At 45.3% G+C, this 22043-nt stretch overlaps 1 long non-coding RNA gene across 1 annotated transcript; it reads right to left on the bottom strand.

Moving 5' to 3' along the window:
- Positions 1 to 19786: 19786 nt before the first annotated feature.
- LOC124676034 lies at positions 19787 to 22017 on the bottom strand. Its single transcript, XR_006993498.1, has 2 exons — positions 21694 to 22017; positions 19787 to 20183 (listed from the first exon to the last, which is right to left on the bottom strand). It is a non-coding gene; the product is annotated as an uncharacterized LOC124676034 (long non-coding RNA).
- Positions 22018 to 22043: the final 26 nt, after the last annotated feature.

Below are 22043 nucleotides of genomic sequence, written 5' to 3'. Positions count from 1 at the left end.
CTCTCCCGAGGTGTTGCGAACCAACTCGTGGTAGGGCGCACCGCCGTGTCGCAACAACGTGGAGACCTGCACACAAACAACCAAGTACTTTGTCCCCAACTTTCAGCGAGGTTGTCAAGCTCGCTGGTTTTGCTGAAAACAAAGGATTAAACGAACTGCGTGGAAGAAGAATTGTTTGCAGAGAACAGAACAGAAAAAATCCTGTAGAAGATTGCAACTAAAAGAAGAAGGACCGGGGTCCACAGTTCACTAGAGGCGCCTCCCCAATAAAATAAATATGCTGGGTAAACAAATTATAGATGGGCAATTGACAAACAGAGATTCTACGCTAATGGTTGGTGCAGAATACATGCTATGAAAGTATGCGAGCATTACAACAATATACATAGACCGTAATCCAACTGCATCTATGACTAATAATCCACCTTCAGGATTGGATCCGCGACACCCTCCAGTATTAAGTTGCCAGCAACGGACTATCGCTTTAATCAATGTGTGTAAAGTAAACGATGAAACTACCCTTGAATAAAACACCGATGTTTTGTCCCTAGTAGAAAAAGCACATCTACAACCGTAGAGAACAAGGTCACTTCCCATGGTTAAATAGAGGCATGAACCCACTATCGAGCATAAATACTCCCTCTTGAAGTCGCTAGCATCTACTTGGCTAGAGCATCTACTAAAAACAGAGAGCATGCAAAATCATAATAACATAATACATAATCTCAACCAAAGCAATCTCTCTATAAATCGGATCCACATCAAACCAACATGTAGCAATTACAAATAGATGATCTTGATCATGTTAGGCAGCTCACAAGATCTATACATGAAGCACAACAAGGAGAGGACATCCATCTAGCTACTGCTATGGACCCATGGTCCCGTGGAGGACTACTCACGCATCACCTTAGATGAAGATATGGCGATATAGAGGCCTCCGCCGGTGATTTTCCTCTCCGGCAGGGTGCCGGGATGGACCAGCAGAACCCTCCCGAACTAGGGTTTCGGTTGACGGCGGCGTCAGAACTTTTCGTGGATGGAGGCTCGGGTTCCTGGTGTTTTCCCGATACGAGGAATAAATAGGCGGAAGGGCGGAGAAAACGAGGCAACGAGGTGCCAGTACATGGGCCAGGCGCAGCCAAGGGTGGGGTCGCGCCTGCCCTATGTACTGCCACGTGGCAGCTCTCCTGCGCGTGTCCTTCTGGCTCCGTCTTTGTCCCGAAAAAATAAGACTCTGGGCTTTTGTTTCATCCAATTCTGAGAAACTTTCATGTACAACTTTTCTGAAATACAAAAACAGAAGAAAACAAGAACTGAAACTGCGGCACTGCGTTAATAGTTTAGTCCCAGAAAATGCTTAAAAGTGTGGAAAAGTGCACATAAAACATATAAGAATTGTATTAAAACAAGCATGGAGCATCAAAAATTATAGATACGTTTGGGACGTATCAACATCCCCAAGCTTAACTCCCGCTCGTCCTCGAGTAGGTAAGTGATAACAAACAAATAATTTTTGAGGTGACATGCTATCACACTAGTTTGATCAATCTAAGTGTAAAAGGAAACATAGCTGGAATCATATAATCCTAACATAAGCATGATAGATATAATCAAACAATGAAACTTAATAACCATGCTACATGAATAGTAATCAAACAAAATAAAATGTATAACGTGCATGGAAAGCAAAGTGATTTTCAAGAGCATAGCATAGATGCATAATAAAGTGGTACTCAGCTTGTCCCATAAGTGGAAGCAAAACATAAATGCTTGGACACCTTTAAAAGATTATAAGGATGACTAGAAACAAAAAGTTTGAACAACCAACACCATAATTACGAATCAATCAATAAAATCTTGGGGTCATGCACATAAAACTAAGGATGACAACTATGCTCTCATAAGTGGTGCATAAACTAGAAGGTGGAGACTCAACATAAAAGTAAAGGAAGGTATCTCTTTGAGAGGCAAGTAAGATCACTCATGTGCTAGAGCTTTTTATTGAAACAACAAGAGTATAAAATGCACTTTTGAGAGGTGGTTGTTCATGTCATCGAGTAGTAAAAAGAACTATTGTCATCTTCCATACTAAGCAAGTTTAAGAGCGGTTCCGAAATATTTGGGCGAGACCTCTTTTCATTTATACTACTTATAAAATTGTGACACTCCTCCCAACCTTTGCTTACACATACCATGGCTAATCGAATCCTCGGGTGCCGACCAAGCAATCACAAACCATGGAGGAGTGCCCTTTTCTTATAATTTTCCTATTTTCTTCCCATATTGGAAGTTGTGGTCAAACCAGCTCTTCTCTTTTTTTTACAATTTTTTATGTGACAAGCAAGATGAAGCTCGCAAGTCTTTGAGTTACTTAACTAGTATGGAAGGCGACAACCACAATTTTAATTTACTTCCTCATGAGCTAAAAACAATGTCACAAAACGAGGAACTGTTTGAATGTTTTAAAGGTAGCACACGAGCAAACTACTATGGAATGGGAATAAAATACCACATATAGGTAGATATGGTGGACATTTTGGCATATTTGGTTTTTGGTGGTTGGATGCATGAATAAAATACTCACACAAATGGAGGCTAGAAAAAGACCGGGTGCGACCAACTAAGAGAGCATAATGGCCATAATCATGCATAGCGACAAAATATATTAATCAAAGCATAAACTGATACAAAAGTTGCAAACTAAATGATCATAGAGGCAAGAATTGACTGGAATGTAGTCATAACATGTTGCAAAACATGTGCCAAGTCGACCCAAATAAAAACATTCGCAGGAGAATATATACCACACTATTATGCTTTTCTATTGTATGCTACAAATAATTTATGAAACCTTCAATGACACACTAAACACTCTCAGTATTTGAGACTAATCATAATGAAAACATAATTAACAAGCTCATCATGAGAAAACATCTAGCAAGATATGCAAAAATAACTATGCCACAGTCTAAAAATGCTTCCATTTACATCACAAACACATAAAACTTATTTCATGCTTCCAACGCCAACCAAATGAAACCAAACAACTCTCATATATGAAAAACAAGTAAATGTCCAAAGACTATTGAAACTCAAATAAATGTAAAAGTGGAGCGTGTCTCTCTCCAACGCAAAATGCATAACAGTGGAGCGTGTCTCACTCCAAAATAAACATGCAAAACAGCGGAGCGTGTCTCACTCCAAAGTACATATGCAAAGCGGTGGAGCGTGTCTCACTCCAAAGTAAACATGAATGATGGGATCCAACTTTATTGAAAGTAACACACAGCAAAAAAGTAAAGACGCTCCAAAGATAACACATATCACATTAAGGAATAAAAATATAGCGTGTTGAAAATGACCTGGTGCTTTTTGTTGATGAAGAGGGGATGCCTTGGGCATCCCCAAGCTTTGACGCTTGTACTTCTTGGATATTTCTTGGGGGTCCAGGGCATCCCCAAGCTTGAGCTCTTATCCATGCTTCATCTTATTGCATCATTCTTCTCTCCCTACACTTGAAAACTTTCTTCACACAAAACTCAGCACAATTGATTAGCAACATTAGTGCAAATAAAAAATATATCAAACCAGCAAGGCTTTGGTAATGACACATATCAAACACTCATTTTAACATATGATACTGTAGCTACTTCTTACCAAAGCTCTTTTTCACAAAAGAACTCAAAAAGACGAAGCATAAGACGCAAATGCAAAACATGGCAGAAATCTATCAAAACAGACCAGCAGGCAGAGATCGAAATTAACGAAATAGTTCTGTTGCTCGAATCGAAAAATGCTAAACTAACGAAAGTTAGCTAACATACTGGGGCATAATCACAAAAATTTGCAGCTCGAAATAACCTTCTGGCGATTTTTAAGAACATTTTTCGTGACCAGCACAGAATCTGTTTCAGAATTGCAAATACCCCAAACACTGCTTTCTTTCTATTAGAGGCTACCCTTGGCACAAAAACGAAATAAAAACGATAAGGAGAGGTTATTACAGTAGCAATAACTTCCAAGACTCAACAAAGCAAAAATAACAGAAATAAAACATGGGTTGTCTCCCATAAACGCTTTTCTTTAACGCCTTTGAGCTAGGCGCAGAAAGGGTGCAAATCAAGTATTATCAAGAGGTAAAACATCAAGATCAATTACTTCTTCCAAAACACCATTTGTATCATCAAGTACCTTAGACACCTCTGAAGATTCGACATGCAATTTACTCTTAGTTGCACTAAAAGTTTTATCAAATTTAAACATATCACGGGTTTTTGGTTTGGGTGCTTTAGGGACATACATAAATTTTTGTTCTTTCCCAACAAAAGCTCTCTCCTTTTTAAAACTAAGAGAGGAAAAAGTTGAACTCAAACTTTCCATAGCTTCTTCAAGTTTACCTATTCTAATAGTTCTATCATCATTTGCAATGCTACCCTCCAAAACAGCAATTTTTTTATTGATTCCTCCTATCAACTCATTAGTATGGATAACATCAAAAGGTAAATTAGGCAAACTTTTCTCTAAAGAATCTAGTCTTTTTAACACCTCTTCTAAAGTGATCTCAGTTTTAACAACATTAATGGGAGGACTTCCTACTAAACTTTCAATTAAAACATAGGCTTCCGAAGCGGGAGCACCTAGGAAATTACCACCAATAAGAGTATCTAGAACATATCTATTCCAAGTAGAAATACCAACATAGAAATTCCTAAGAAGAATCATAGTAGAATATTTCTTAGTACATCTATGATGAGCATCACATATTCTATACCAAGCATCTTTCAAAGTTTCACCCCCTTGTTGCTTAAAAGTACGAACCTCAACTTCAGGGACATTCATTTTGCAAACTAAAGTAAACAACACAGATAAAAACTATACTAATTATTTTTTGGATTTTCGATATAAAATGCAAACAAGATAAAAATAAAATATGTAAGCAAAACAATAACAAAGTAAAAGAGTTGAGAGTGAGATACTCCCCTCGCAGAAGAGATGCTTTTATCCCTGGCAACGGTACCAGAAAAAGTCTTGCTGGGCGCGGAGTTGATGAATGAGAATTTATCCGCAACGTTGAGTAGAACCCCAAGAGGAAGGTATGATGAGCATAGCAGGAAGTTTTTCCTCAGTAAGAAACCAAGGTTTATCGACCAGTAGGAGAAAAACGTTCTCTCCCGAGGTGTTGCGAACCAACTCGTGGCAGGCGCACTGCCGGCGTCAGCAGCAACGAGGAGACCTGCACACAAATAACCAAGTACTTTGTCCCCAACTTTCAGCGAGGTTGTCAAACTCACTGGTTTTGCTGAAAACAATGGATTAAACGAACCGTGTGGAAGAAGAATTGTTTGCAGAGAACAGAACAGGAAAATGCTGTAGAAGGTTGCAATTAAAAGAAGAAGGACCGGGGTCCACAGTTCACTAGAGGCACCTCCCCAATAAAATAAATATGCTGGGTAAACAAATTACATATGGGCAATTGACAAATAGAGATTCTACGCTAATGGTTGGTTCAGAATACATGCTATGAAAGTATGCGAGCATTACAACAATATACATAGACCGTAATCCAACTGCATCTATGACTAATAATCCACCTTCAGGATTGCATCCGCGACACCCTCCAGTATTAAGTTGCAAGCAACGGACTATCGGTTTATGCAATGTGTGTAATGTAAACGATGAAACTACCCTTGAATAGAACACCGCTGTTTTCTCTCTAGTAGCAACAGCACATCTACAACCGTAGAGAACAAGGTCACTTCCCATGGTTAAATAGAGGCATGAACCCACTATCGAGCATAAATACTCCCTCTTGGAGTCGCTAGCATATATGTTGGCCAGAGCATCTACTAAAAACGGAGAGCATGCAAGATCATAATAACATAATACATAATCTCAACCAAAGCAATCTCTATAAATCGGATCCACATCAAACCAACATGTAGCAATTACAAATAGATGATCTTGATCATGTTAGGCAGCTCACAAGATCTATACATGAAGCACAACAAGGAGATGACAACCATCTAGCTACTGCTATGGACCCATGGTCCCGTGGAGGACTACTCATGCCTCACCTCGGATGAAGACATGGCGATGTAGAGGCCTCTGGCGGTGATTTCCCTCTCCGGCAGGGTGCCGGGATGGACTGCAGAACCCTCCCGAACTAAGGTATCGGTTGACGGCGCCGTCGGAACTTTTCGTGGATGGAGGCTCGGGTCCCTGATGTTTTCCCGATACGAGGGATAAATAGGCGGAAGGGCGGAGCAAACGAGGCGACGAGGCGCCAGTACATGGGCCAGGCGCGGCCAAGGGTGGGGCTGCGGCTGCCCTATGTACTGCCATGTGGCAGCTCTCCTGCGCGTGTCCTTCTGGCTCCGTCTTCGTCCCGAAAAAATAAGACTCTGGGCTTTTGTTTCATCCAATTCCGAGAAACTTTCATGTACAACTTTTCTGAAACACAAAAACAGCAGAAAACTGGAACTATCACTGCGGCGCTGCGTTAATAGGTTAGTCCCAAAAAATGCTAAAAAGTGTGGAAAAGTGCACATAAAACATATAGGAATTGTAACAAAATAAGCATGGAGCATCAAAAATTATAGATACGTTTAGGACGTATCACGTAGCTCTGTCCGGGCTCCTACCACAGTTGCAGCCACAGCTCCAGCTGAAGATCCTGCGATAGCTCCCAAACGAGCTCCAACCACAACTACAACCTCAGCTCGTACTCTAGCTATTGTGCCGCGGAAGCCTGAAACAAGGCCCACCGGAAATTCCAAGAGAAACAGGTCGAAGATGCCGCTTAAAACAAAAGATCCTTCAAAGATGATCTCACCAGAGCTGTCAGCTCTTTTTGACAAGGGCATTGAAGTGCCGACTATGAATGTAGTCAAGAATTACATTCGTAGTGGCATACTTGTGGAAGATTTGCCTGAGGGGAAAACTGTTAGGGAGCACTATGACATTGTTATGTGAATTTTGGTGGCTTACCACAAAAATAATTTTAAGAAGCCTCTATCGGAGCAAACCTCTGGAGTTATGGTTAACTTCATACCTGGACAGTTTTACCATAACTATGCAAACTTTTTCCCAGTCAATTGGGAAGATATGTATCTCCTGATAAACCTTCGAGAGATGGACACTAGCATAGTGAGATGCTATACAGTGTGAGTATATAATTGACTTGATGCATCAACATGTACAGTAGTAGGTATGTATAGCTTTGCTACTTATGTAGGTTCAATTATACGAGAGCCAGGGTCAATAACACCAGAGTACTCATCGTAGATCCTCATATGGTTTTGCGACAGTCAATTGATTCAGACGCGGTCGTGGTCGAGAACTACATTACCCATGTGATGGATCTGGCTTTCAAAGATAACAAGTTATTCACGGGTGCATATAATAAAGGTAAAATATAGCTACGTATGCATCTTTTTTACGCATTTTCTCGAATTTATGCAACTAACTAGTTTAAATTTTAGCTTTCATGGATTTTTATTTGTATCTCACTATTGGATGGCCAAGTCTATTATTTCGATTCTTACCTTAGCAATCCAGCGAGAGATTTTACGGATGCAAAGGAACTTATTGATAGGTGATTATTCTTTCATCCGCATAATATATATTGATGTCCTCTGTATTATTCTAATGATTTTATGGCATTCATATTGTTTAGATCATTTATCGCATTTCGCTCGCGGAGACAAAATGCAGAGAAGATCAGCTACACATCACTAGAGCATAACATGTTTGTGCCAGTTAGTTTTGCTAGCACTTATACTAGTCAGTGATTTACTTATTGGATAACATATGAAGTATATAATTTCTATGTTCTATGTCCCAGTGCTACCAGCAGCCAGAAGGGTATGCAAACATCTTCTATTTTCTTTTTACTATATATTTTTCATATTTTGTACCTCTTTTGATCATACGTATTTATTATTTCGAAGCCTAATTTGGATGTGGGGAGCTGACAGATCTGAGAGATGTGCTCGTTTCTGTTACAACAAGTAGTTTCTCCCACTCGACTGTTCCACAATCCTTCTTCTTAAGATGTGTTTCAAATATATGAATCAATCTATGTCGAAACATTGATTGTGATTTCAAAACTGTAAATTGTTATGCATGTTGGTTGTATATAGGAATGTGTTATATGGATCGAGTAAAGAGTTATATATTTAATGCTATGCTTATACACTGCCACGTCAGCTGAAATAAGATGGGGTGCGCAATAAAAATGACAGAGTGCAACTATTATTCATATCCCTATAACACAATGGTAGCGCGCATCACAACACGCGAGCAGTAGGTTGAACTATTAGCTGCGTGTTGCGTGCACGCTGCCATTATGTCTAGTGGTAGCGAGTAGACGCGGCACGCGGCTAATACTTTACCTATCAGTTGCGTGTCACGCGGGCACACGACTAGTAACTGATACCACTGGGGCACGCGACTAGTAACTGATACCACTGGCCTGATCGCAGATGGTAGGCCAAATAGGAAAGTACTACTTTAAGGTGCAGCTGGTTAAATAATGGATAACCAAGCAACAACACCCACATCTATGGCAAGCACATGGCATCATGCAAGGGTTCCAAAAGATCATTCATCCGAAGCACATTCACAAGCCCAATCCCCAACATTTAGGTAAAGCCTCCCCCAAATCACAGTAGTACCAGGCCGGCCATCCCCCAAATCAAGAAGCAAAATGTTTTTCCTTCTTGATTAGATGACCTCATCCTTGACTGAAGCTTGTCTCTTTCCCCGAGGCATTTGACCTTGCAGCAACTGTTTCCATGGTCGGTTGTAACGGTTTAACCACCATGTGTTAGTTAATGATAAAATTCCTCTCCTCATTTATAAATTTGAGCCAGCCTCACTATCCTTCCGTGGTTTTTGAAATATTTTAGGGCTTGGTTTCAGTGCTAGAACAAACAGAAAATAGTAATCAGTTCGGCGCTGTGGTCAGTCGTTAGTTTATTTAGGTCATATGGAGTCAGGAGAATCTCAGTCAGATGATGAGGTGCAGCGGCAGGTTTGTCATGTGGTAGCCTCTCTCGAGTCATGACCTCCACGTATGAGCATTAATTGATAGAACTGCATGCATGTTCTATTTTACATATTGTATTTATAAAATAAAATGGTACCATGGAAAATTATGGCAGAGTTTATTTAGACATATACCATGAAAATGTGACTTGAATTATGGAAAGTTAATTTATAGGTGCATGAATTCCACTCTGAGTAAATTTAGCAAAGAGAAAAAATATATATCATCTAACTAATAGCACGCAAAATTAACCCTGATTTTATTCTGATAATATGCTCTGCTAAATAATGCAAATGTATATAATGGAAGATATGGAACCGAATCGGTTCCATCAAAATATGAACTACTTGTAGGTGCACCACATGGTAAGCATATATCGGTACTGATAATGCAGTCGTATTTAGTAGTAGATACATTGAGCTATTTTATTGTGTTCTGCCATCCTAATCTTCTGGTATACATCATGAACCTGTGGTCTTTGATATTATAGGATAAGTGTTTGTTTAAGTAGGTCAATGCAATTGGTCGGATTCTCATGTGCTTGGTTCATTCCCTCTCTCCCTAATTGGGAAATGCACAAATGCAAGATACAAACTCAATGTGCTACAGAAGCAATGTACAAATCTAACATCAGATCTTGGTACAAATATTAATTGCAATTTGCAAGGAATTTGGGTTCAAAGTCCATACCTAGGGCGAATAGAGGAACGATGATGCATGCATACTAGCCTGGATGTCAAAATCCAGTGTAGATTGAGTATGAAAACTCAACTTACTTACATATACAAAATTCCACATGATGAAACTGTTGAAGTTCAATTCAAACTTTCAAACAAACCGGTTACACCAGTAGAGTGTATAATTTGTATGTAGCAAAAAAAATGCGCATGCATTGTTCCTGTCAAGTAGTCTGAACTTTCTCAATCTATATGACTTGACAACTATTCCAGAAGAATAAATGTAAAGATGAATGCAGTACAATGATACCATCATGCCATGCACCCTTCATGTGCATCCGTTGTCGTCAACCTGGTCATCAGGAGCGATTCTGCCGTGCGCGCTTTCCAGTCGCTCGTTCTCGCTCTCCGGACACTCGTACTCGTTCTCCGGACGCACATGCTCCTTGCCAGAGGAGCCACTCTCCGTCCGCTCAGCCTCGTCATACCTCAGAGTCTCGGAGTTGGGCTGAGGTCGTGTGCCGCTCGTCCTCGCCTACAACATCACCGCCAATGCCCCCTCCAAGGTGTTGTGATGAGTTCAATGTCAACGCCAATTTGGACTCACGCATTCAGTGTCAGTTTGCTTTGCTGCGCATGGAGCTCGCTCAGTTGGTTGCTGATCGCGTCGATGAGGTTTCTCGCCCCCTTCGTGAAGAGGTGGCAAGTCTCAAGTTGTTGTTGGCACGTGTTGGTAATTGTTTGGAGCCGATAGAGGCATGTTCTTCTGGTGGGCAGGAGCTTGCCACCATGCAGGATTCGCTACCGCTGGACTGCGCTATGCAGAAGTCATTTGTGGTTGATGAAGAACATCTCTACAGTAGTTTCTGTCCTCGTGGCAGCCCCTGTCAGTCACCGCAGCTTGTTGTGTCGGCTCTCTCTAAGAGCAAGGGCATTGATGAGATCTTGGATCCGATGTTGCAGATCACGCCAGAGCTACATGAGTTGTGTGAGGATTCTTCTGTGGTGCTTCCGTTGGTGTTGGGCTCTTTGAAGGCCTTGGCGGTGGCTATGATGCCCTCGCCACCGCAGTCGGAGCCTTGCCAGTCTGTCGCCTCTTTGGATTGTGGAGAAGTGTTGGCTGCTAGCTCTGATGCTCTTTTTGCTAAAGAGCTTTGCGGCTTACTCGCTAGTTTAGAAGCGGCTAGCCCTGGATATGGCAAGGATATTGATTGCGTCTTGGCGGGGAAGGCTTCGGAGAACATGATCAGGAAGGTGGAGAAGTCTCTCAAGAAAGTATCTATTAGGGGCAAAAAAAAGGAATAGAGCCATAGCAAGAAAAGCTTCGACATCTGATTGATCGTTGGACTCTTTTTGAGTTGTCATGTTTTTTAGTGGGTCTTCCTTGCGTTGTTCTAGTGTTGGCTATGTTGTTCTTGTGTTGGCTAGAGTGGGTACGACTCTGTTAGGTTTGGTTGTGGGTGTATTGTTTGTGTGGGTTTGATCCTGTCGTTGTAGGTTTTCGCCCGATTTTCTCCTAAAAACTGGACACCCTCTTCTTAATTAATAGATGAGGCAAAGCTTTTGCCTCCGTTTCAAAAAAAAAAATCTACAGCTGGAAGCGATTTCTTTGCATGCACCGTATACACTCATGGTGCATTCCCCACTAAACCTGATCCCAGTTCCTTCAGGGCATATTCTGTCACATGAGATCATCTCAGATTCTGTTGATGTGCCTGGTGAAGATCATCTTCAGTTTCATCTTATATCAAGAATGCGACACGTCATCATTAGATTTATCATTTATAGACCTATAAGTCAACAACATATCGATAGACAATATTACAGATGGGGAGATGGGGTTAATGCCAAGATCATTGGCCACCAAAGATCGCTTAACAGAAGTGGCAGGTCAGCGATGCCAAGATCGAACGCACATACACAGAGTAGTGCTGTTAGAACTATGTGTGATTACTTTGAGCCGTTGGAACAAAATTCAGGTCAGCGATGCCAAGATCGAACACACATACACAGAGTAGTGCTGTTAGAACTATGTGTGATTACTTTGAGCCGTTGGAACAAAATTCTCCCAATGTATCAAATCACACACAAAGATAGAGCAGTTGTCTCCTCCAGTAGTAGTGGAAGAACAAGTAAAGTTATAATAGAATATACTGAACAAGAAAAGTGATAAGAGAAAATAGAGGTCTGGTCATTTAGCTAGTCTCCAAAGAGAGGGGCAAATCATGGTTACAAAATCACTTAGGCAATAGCTTCTGTCCCCTGCCAAGGTATAAGGTCAATATCAAAGGCTCGTATCCAAAACTGAGACTCTGCAGCTGTTTGCCACTGTCAATGTCAGCTGGGTTGACAGTGTTCTGCAGTGGAAATTAGTGTCCAGAACAATAGTTAGTGCTCCAGATAGCACTAGCTAGCCAGCTGCCAGCTCTGGAAACACACGGGTCAGATGGCCGCTACATCTCTTGACTCGTCAACTTATTTTCTTCAACTGATTTTCTTTTTGTTTCGCCATTGATAAGAGCTAGGTTCATCTTGGTAATTTACAGTACACAGCTACTCCTGTTTTACTGCGTTAACAAGCTAGAAAGTAAACATACGTGTATTCCATCCAACGCATCAGTTGAAGTTGGTTTCCCAATTGTTACTATCAAAACAGAATGAGATTTCTGAACTACAAGTAGCAGTCTTAACAGCAGTCAACAAACAAAAAAAAAATCTTGTTCAAATGCAGTGTCTCGCATTCAAACCAAGCCAGTGTAGGATGATATTCCGGCCACTGTCCAAATCTTGCACAAGATCTATAAGTATAACGCCACGTTGGTTATCCTTTGACCAGCACAAATCCATGTGACAGAGAGAAAGCAGGAATCCTGTCACTGACCCGGCAATAAGGTGAGCATCACGGGCGGACGGATGAGCGCCACATGCACACCGGCGGCCAAGTGGACGGTCGAGATGGCGGAAGAGATTCCATTGTGTCTAGAGTATTGCCACCACTGTATTTTCCATGTGCCCGAGTCGGCTCAGTAGGAATCTTAATAACCTAACTGATTATTCAGTCTTCCATTTATCTTTTCTGCGAGTATCTCAGCACACAGATTTGGGAAAATGAGATCACAAGTAGAACGGATCATATCCTTACTTATTATTTAGTTATGTCTGTTCACTCATAAAAATATGGGAGGAAATGATCCATGCTTGGCCGTCCGTCCGTCCGGCCCATGCTCATCAGTAATCTGAAAGCAAAGCACATTGGTTTGTTCCATCTCAAGGCAAAGCATTTCTAGTCTCACAACGGCATGACTCTCCGATGTTTTGAAAATTCAAGGGTGGGAATATTCGTGCGTGTCACATACATAGCCAAAGAAACAAAATTAACAAGTTCAAAATCAGAATCTGAATCGTTCTGGTCAGATAGATCTAGCTGAATGTGGCAAGTTTCTGAATGTGTCGTCAAAATCACAGACATATAGTCACCGAATGTTCAGTAACAATCACCGACCGATGTTTCTTTCAAACACACGCATCTAGTGATCAGAATAGTACACCAACTAGGCTTGTTTTGCATTAATTGCACTGTATGGGAACTCCTGAATTTCAACAGAAATAGGTGCAGACGTCTCTTGGTGAGATTTTCCTTTTTCTTTTCTTTTTTGACAGAGAGACAGATGAAAAATGAAGGTCCTAAAAAGAGGAAAACACACAGGTGGTCACTGAAGCTGGTCACATGATCTCTCAAAATGTGAAAACCAATCACGAAACTCAACATCTATGAGCGTTTTCATTGTTAGATGTATATATCTGTATATTGTAGTTTCTTCATATGTTAGGGGGTTTCCTACATATTTGCACCTGTACATGTACTATATATTGTGGCATTTGGCCCCCTGGTAATATAACAAGCATATTACCCTAACATGGTATGAGAGCAAAAATTGATCCAATACTAGTCTGTGGCCGTCATTGCCGCTTGTTCCGACCATCTCTCTCCTCCAGCCGCCGTCTTCCTCCCCGCCGGCCGCTGTCCTCCTCCCCGCCGGCCGCCGGCCTCCTCCCCGGCCGGCCGCTCCTCCTCCTCCCCCGCCGACCGCTCCTCCTCCTCCCCCGCCGGTCGCTGCTCCTCCTCCCCGGCCCTCCTCCGGCTGCCTGCTGTCGTCCGCCGGCCGCCACCAGTCCGCCGCCGGCTGCTCCCCAGGCCCCGCCTGCCCCCCGGCTGTTCCTCTTCTTCTCGTCGGGTGCGTTTTCTTCGACGGGTGTGTTTTCGATCGGGTGAGTTTCGATCCGATCTGAGTTGAGAAAAAAAAATGAAACAAAAAACAAGGGTGCTGCTATGTCTTCCTCTTCGGGCTATGTTGCGATTCCTCGCTGCCCGGTGATCTTTGATGGCGCAAATTATCCTGATTTCGCTGCCTTCATGCGCGTCCACATGCGCGGTCTTCGTCTTTGGGGTGTGCTTTCTGGCGAGGTCTCCTGTCCGCCGCGCCCCGTTGCTCCTACGGCGCCTACTGCACCGACCCCCGTTGCCCTTGCCCTTGATGCTACTCAGGCGGATAAGGATGCAGCCACGAGTGCTGATTCTACAGCTCTGGTTGATTATGACCGGAAGGTCCAGGACCACTCTACTGCCATTGCGACTTACCGGCTGGATCTGACTGACTACACTCAGTGGATAGATGAGGATGCTCGTGCTGCTGCTATTCTCACCTCTAGTGTTCTGCCTCAGTATGCTGTTGAGTTCATGGGTCTTCCCACTGCTACTGCTCAGTGGGCTTTTCTTCGTCAGCGCTACCAGCCGTCTAGGGATGCTCCTTACCTGTCTGTGGTCCGCCAGGAGCATGCCCTTCAGCAGGGTGATTCTACTATTGGTGAGTTCTACACTCAGAGTGCTGCTATTTGGCGTCAGCTTGATTCTCTTTGTACAGTTGTGTGTGCCACATGTCCCTCTGTCTGACTGTGCACGTGAACCTGGAGTTTCAGCGCGTTTTTGAGTTCTTGTCGCGGCACCGTCAGGAGTTTGAGCCGCGCCGTGCACAGCTGCTTGCCCGTGGTCGTGTTCCGCTCTCTGAGGTACTGGCTGAGCTTCGTGCTGAGGAGACTCGTCTTCGTGGTGCTGGTCTTCCTGAGGTTCCCTCTGTACTTGCTGCTCGTGGTCCTCCTGTGCCGTCTGCTCGTGGACCTCCTATGCCGCCGGTGTCGTTGCGGTCTCCAACCCCGCCGATACTCTCTACTCCTCCAGTCCAGGGCCTGAGTCAGCCTCAGCAGCCTCGTGGTATGACAGCACCTCCCTGCACCTACTATGGCAGGTCTGGCCACACTATCTCTAGCTGTTGGCAGAGGGATCCCAGTTTACGTCTGCGGCACTATACTCGTCGGCAGGCTGGTTCTTCAGGATCTTCTGCTGTTGCGCTATCTGATCAGGACATTATCCGTGGTCTGCTCACTACTACAGGCTCTTCCTCGACGGGTATTGCTGGTTCTGTGCCTGGCTCTTCTGGCACAGCGCGACCACCACCTTCTACACAGTCAGGTACGTCATCCCCGTGGTATCTGGATTGTTGAGCTTCTTTCCATATGACTTTTGCGTCTTCTATTCTCTCTGCTCTTCGCTCTCTTGTTTCTCCTATCCGCGTTATCACGGCTGATGGTACCTCACTTCCTGTTTCCAGTCGAGGCACCCTTTCTACTTCCTCTTTCTCTGTTCATGATGTTTCTCATGTTCCTAGTCTTAAGATGAACCTATTTTCTGCTAGTCATCTTACTGATTCTGGTTGTCGCGTCATTCTTGACGCTGATTCTTGTGCTGTTCAAGACCGTCGTACACAGGCCCTGGTTGGAGCTGGCCCTCGCAGCCTTGAGTCCCCGGGGCTCTGGGAGCTAGACTGGCTTCGCGTTCCTTCTGCTGACACTTCATCTGCCAGTTCTCCTGCGGTTGCTGCTTCGTCACTCGGATCTTTTCAGCGGTGGCATCATCGGCCGGGTCACCTCCGTGGCTCCCGTTTATCGTCATTAGTTCGTAGTGGTCTTCCGGGGTCCGTCTCAGGAGATGTGTCTTTGCATTCGTGTCAGGGTTGTAGGTTAGGCAAACAGATTCAACTTCCCTATCCTACTAGTGCGTCTGTATCTCAGCGACCTTTTGATTTAGTTCATTCAGATGTTTGGGGTCCAGCTCCCTTTCCTTCGAAAGGGGTCATCGCTACTATATTTTGTTTATTGATGATTTTTCGCGGTACACCTGGTTGTTTCTTATGCACTCTCGCAGTGATGTGCTCTCTATTTATCAGCGTTTTGCAGCCATGGTTCGTACTCAGTATTCCACGCCTATTCGTGTGTTTCGTGCTGATTCTGCATGAGAGTATATCTTCCAGCACTTGCGTGGTGTTCTTGCTGAGCAGGGCACCCTTGCCCAGTTCTCGTGTCCCGGCGCCCATGCTCAAAATGGTGTTGCCGAGCGTAAGCATCGTCATATTCTTGAGACTACCCGTGCTATGATGATTGCTTCCTCTCTTCCGCCGCATTTCTCGGCTGAGGCTGTCGCTACGTCGACTTACCTCATTAACATTCAGCCTTCTGCTACCCTTTAAGGTGGCATTCCTCTCGAGCGTCTTTCTGGTCGCTCTCCCGACTACTCGACTCTTCGTTTATTTGGTTGCGTTTGCTATGTCCTTCTCCCTCCTCACGAACGCACCAAGCTGACCGCTCAGTCTGTTGAGTGTGTTTTTCTCGGATACAGTGATGAGCATAAGGGCTATCGCTGTTGGGACCCAGTTGGTCATCGGATACGCATCTCTCATGACGTCACGTTTGATGAGACGCGTCCTTCTATCCTCTCCCCACCTCGGGTACTTACCCGGTGGATGATATCTTTTTTCTTCTTTTTCCGGATGCACCCCCTTCTGTTCCTTCTCCTCCTCCTCCTCCTAGTTCTGATGCACCTCCTTCGGCTTCGGCGCCATCCTCTCCTCCGTCTAGTTCCCCTAGTACTCCTCGTTCTCTGGCTTCGGATCCTTCCGATGTTGTTCCTTGTTCCTCTTCTTCTGATGAGTGGTCTTCTGCCGATGAGCTCCCTCCTTCACGGCCTGTTCGTCAGCGTCGTCCTCCAGCCCGTTACTCTTCTAGTCAGTATGGTCTCTCTGTCGTTTCTAAGCCGACTTCTTATCGGGATGTCGAGCGTCATCCTGAATGGCAGCTTGCCATGGCTGAGGAAATTGCTGCGCTTGAGCGCACTGGCACCTGGGATCTTGTTTCTCCCCCTTCTGGTGTTCGTCCTATCACGTGTAAGTGGGTCTATAAAATTAAGACCCGCTCTGATGGATCTCTTAAGCGCTATAAAGCGCGTCTTGTGGCTCGTGGCTTTCAGCAGGAGCACGGCCGTAACTATGATGAGACTTTTGCCCCTGTGGCTCATATGACCATTGTGCATACTCTTCTTGTTGTTGCTTCTGTTCGGCGCTGGTCTGTGTCCCAGCTTGATGTTCAGAACGCTTTTCTTAATGGCGAGTTGATTGAGGAGGTTTACATGCAGCCTCCTCCTGGGTATTCTGTTCCCGATGGGACGGTTTGTCGTCTTCGACATTCTCTCTATGGTCTCAAACAGGCCCCTCGTTCCTGGTTTGAGCGTTTCGCCTCAGTGGTGATTGCTGCTGGTTTCTCTCCTAGTTTTCATGATCCAGCACTTTTCGTTCACACTTCTTCTCGTGGACGCACCTTCTTCTTCTCTATGTTGATGATATGATCATTACTGGTGATGATCCTGAGTATATTGCCTTTGTCAAGGCTCGTCTTCGAGATCAATTTCTTATGACCGATTTTGGTCCTCTTCGCTATTTTCTTGGCATTGAGGTTTCTTCCAGTTCTGATGGCTTTTCTATCTCTCAGGAAAAGTATATTCAGGATCTTCTTGCCCGTGCTGCTCTTGGTGATGAGCGCACAGTTGATACTCCTATGGAGCTTAATGCTAAGCTTCGTCCTACTGATGGTGATCCTCTTCCTGATCCCACTCGTTATCGTCATCTTGTTAGGAGTCTTGTTTATCTTGTTGTCACTCGTCCTGATATTTCTTATCATGTTCATATTCTGAGTCAGTTTGTCTCAGCTCCTACCACTGTTCACTACAGTCATCTCCTCAGTGTTCTTCGTTATCTTCGTGGTACGGTCACTTGTTGCCTTTTCTTTCCCCGTTCCAGTTCTCTCCAGCTCCAGTGCTACTCGGATGCTACGTGGGCGAGTGATCCTACGGATCGTCATTCACTTTCTGCTTACTGTGTGTTTCTTGGTGGTTCGCTTGTTGCTTGGAAGATGAAGAAACATGTAGCAGTTTCCCGTTCGAGTGTTGAGGCTGAGTTGCGGGCTATGGCTTTGTTGATTTCTGAGGTGACCTGGTTACGGTGGTTGCTTGCAGATTTTAGGTTCTCTCTTACGACACCCACTCCACTTTTGTCTGACAGTACAGGTGCTATCAGTATTGCGCGTGATCCGGTCAAGCATGAGTTGACCAAACATATTGGGGTTGATGTTTTTTATACACATGCTCAGGTGCAGGATGAGGTTGTTGCGGTTCATTATGTGCCTTCAGATTTGCAGTTGGCGGATTTCTTTACAAAGGCACAGACTCGAGCGCAACATGACTTGTTACTCTCCAAACTCAGTGTTGTGGATCCACCATGAGTTTGAGGGGGGTGTTAGATGTATATATCTGTATATTGTAGTTTCCCCATATGTTAGGTGGTTTCCTACATATTTGCACCTGTACATGTACTATATATTATGGCCTTTGCCCCCCTGGTAATACAACAAGCATATTACCCTAACATTCATCACGAACTGGCTCCAGGGCGGGTTTTATCCATGTGGCATGTTGACCGGCCCAGGATAGCTAGTGAGATGTCTTTTGCATAAAAGACTCTGCCATGGTGGGCTAACATCTACTAGTGATTGTGGAGGCGCATCTAAAACCCATCTAGGGTTTCATCTCTCTCACTGGCGACGATGCCGGTCCGCTTCGTGGCCTTGGGGCTTTGGAGGCGTGGCGGACCACCACGGCCTCTCGCTAGTGGGAAGGTTCCAGTTCTTCGTTTAGTTGTTTTCAGTGCCTTCTTCAGGATGATGAGGTGGTGGCTACATCCTGAAATCACAATTAGGTCCTCCTCGCCCTATCCTCGCTCCGGGTGCATCTAGCACCGGCGGAGGGCGCGTGGAATCGTGTGTCCCGCGGATCTCATAGGACCCGATAGTTTTTGTGTTCGTTGTGTGGTTTCAGGTAAGTCTTTTTCGATCTACGGTTCTCATCATTGGCGATGGTTGCTGCTTTGGCGTGCTAGTCCTTTAGGATCTTAGCACGATGACTTCCCATTTATCTACTACAACAAGTTGTACTACAATAAGCTTTGTCTGTCTTCGGTGATGGAGGGATGAGGACGGTGGCACACCTTCGACTCGCGCTAGTGTTTGTAGTCGTCACTAGGTGGTCCAGTGAGCTATTTGTAATTTTGATTACTTTTGACCTCTTTGTACTATTGTTGATGATTATTAATAGATCGGTGAAATTTTCGCAAAAAAAAGACTCTGCCATGGTTTATATTGTACTTAGCCCCTCTCTCTCTTTTGTCTCTCTCTTATCTCTCACAGTCACTAGGCCCCAACCTTCCACCTATATTTTTTTTAAATATCACATGTCACTCTCACTATAACCACTTGATAATATGTGGGTGTGTAGTATATGATTCGTCTATTTCTTAGAGTAGGACAGACGAATCGAATCTTCTTATGGTTCTATTTAAGAATAGGTATGCCATACACCCCGCGGGGATTGTAGTTCAATTGGTCAGAGCACCGCCCTGTCAAGGCGGAAGCTGCGGGTTCGAGCCCCGTCAGTCCCGAACTAGGGTTCAATGAATGGAGATATCTTTTGGAGCGAGTCAACATGCCACCGTGGACAAAAAAAAAACCCAGCTCTGGAGTCAGTTCATGATTAAAACAATCATCATAAGTAATGAGTTTCGTCATGGGTTCACACATTTTGAGTGACCTCTGTGACTAATGTGCGTGCGCACACATTATGTTAAAGAACAATTGACCATTTTACTCGACTTTTGGATAATTCAATATTTGCCCAGTGACCATTTTACTCAGCTTTTGGATAATGCATGATTTTTATTGTTCAATGAAGCAACTTGGGGTGTCCATCATCTCACTCTTTGTTTATCTACTCTAGTTGAGTACTCCTGAGCAATGAGTGCTTATTATGATTGCAGACCAGCGAGGAGTGGCCGCGAGGTTGACCGGCGAGGAGCAGCTGTGAGGCCCACCGGTGAGGAGCAGCTGAGAAGCGATGAGCTCGGGCAGCGACGGCCTTCTTGATGTGTTATTATCTGCAAACAGGCAAGTTTAAATTAGCAATTTCTTTTGAAATTTGGGAACTTATTCATGTGTAAAAACTGCAGTACAAACTAAGTTACCTGAATATCTTCTCAAATATTCAAGTAATTCGAAAAACGCTCTCGCGTCGCTCGACCTGCGCGGCTCGGGAGCTAACCCTAGCGCCGCCAAGGAGCTCCCCGCCGCCGCTGCCGCCCCTCGCCGCCGCTGCCGCCGGCCATCGCCGCGGTGGCGGCGGGCCCTGTCCCCAAAGGTGGGCAGGGGTCTTCTCGCCGTGGCTCGCGCGGGAGAATCGGTAGGCCGGGGCGGCGGCCCCGGGTCGCTGGTGTTGGTGGCGGCGTGGCCTGCTGCTGCGGCCGCGAGGGCGGCATGGTAGCGGCGCACCGGCCGGCGGTGCTGGTGGTCGCGGTGGAGGGCGTCTGCGGCGGCCTGCTGCGTGGCTGCTGGCGGCGGCTCGGCGGGCCCGATCTGGTGGTCGCGGCCGAGGCGTCCGCGGCGGCTGCTGGCGTGGCTGCCGGGCGGCCGGTCTTCGGGAAGGTGGTGGCGCGAGGCCGTGCGGGGCGGCGCGCCGAGGTGGCGGGGCGCCGCCGGGCTGGATCTCGGGGCTCGCGGGCCGGCTCCGGGCGTGGGTGGCCGGGCGTCGCGGCCGGCTGGCGCGGGAGGTCCCGGCCGTGGTGGTGCTGCAATGGTGCAGTGGTAGGTGCTGGTGGAGTTCCGGGGGTGGCGGCCCCGGGCAGCGGCGAGGTGTTGGTGGGCAAGGTGGAAGAAGGTGGTCCGGTCTTGGGCACGAAGCAGGATGGCGCGACAAGTCCCGGGCTAACGCCTTGTCTCGGTTGCTGGCCGGCCGGCAGCTGGCCGAGACCGGCGTTGGCGGCGGCTTCGGGCGCCGCTCCCTTCTTGAAGGCATCGCCGAGGTGACGTTGTGGCTTCTTGTCTGGGTTTGCTCCGGGGAAATCCCTAGATCCATCGTGATCGGTCGATGGTGGCACTTTTGTGTCGTCTTCCCTCTTGAGGGCATCGATTTGGAGTTGCTTAGGTCGGAGGGACCCGTGGAAGTTGGATGGTGTTGGCGTCATGGATTGCGTGGCGACGATGACAATGGTGAGCGGATCGGAGTTGCGGCATGTTCTTCGTCACCCCTGCCGTATTGGTGAAGTCGGAGCTGCGAGGCGACTTGTGGCAACGGTGCCACTTGATTGGTGCTTGCGTCGGTGCAAGGCGTGCAACTTCTCCTATGAAGGTCACGGTTGAAGTCGGAGCTGCCTCCTCCTCGACGTGCTTGGGGGTCGACTGTTTGGCATAGGCTCGCTTGGGTTCCGATGTTTGCGGCGAGGGTCTCGATGGCGGATGTCTAAGGTGAAGTCGGAATCGCTGTCTCGTGGAGGAGTGACGACGATGACGCTCGATGACATCCTCAACGATGGTCTTTCTCCTCGATGGCGTCTCGTGCTTCGTGTGGGTAGCCAGGTTGGCGGGGTGCTAGGTGTGTGTTGTTGGTTTTCGCCCAATTTTCTCCTAAAAATTGGACACTTTCTTCTTAATTAATAGATTGAGGCAAAGCTTTTGCCTCCGTTTCGAAAAAAAAGTTACCTGAATATGAAGAGTTAGCAAAGAGCCATAGTGGAAAATATGGTTGGTTTACAAGCAAAATCAATAGCATGCATGAATTAAGGTTAGCCATTTCACTTTAAAATGTTTTTCATTACTACAGGTGGTCAATTATCGCTCAGATGGCTACTAGTGCAACCTGTGGTAATTTCATGTCCATCTGTACTGTGGCTGATTTTCATTGATGAGTATGCATACGCTAAAAGCCTAAAATGTGTTTATTTGATTAAGAAACCAATTGTCAGTATGTCCAGATTGAAAATAAATATTAAGTTAGCACACCCTACAGTTAGCAAATAAAATAAGCTTTAGTGTATTCTATATAAATTAAC

This window comes from Lolium rigidum, chromosome 7 (genome assembly GCF_022539505.1).
Source record: "Lolium rigidum isolate FL_2022 chromosome 7, APGP_CSIRO_Lrig_0.1, whole genome shotgun sequence".
NCBI classification, from domain to species: Eukaryota; Viridiplantae; Streptophyta; class Magnoliopsida; order Poales; family Poaceae; genus Lolium; species Lolium rigidum.
Note: the sequence above shows the minus strand (reverse complement) of the source record. Positions and strands in the feature narration are given on the sequence as shown.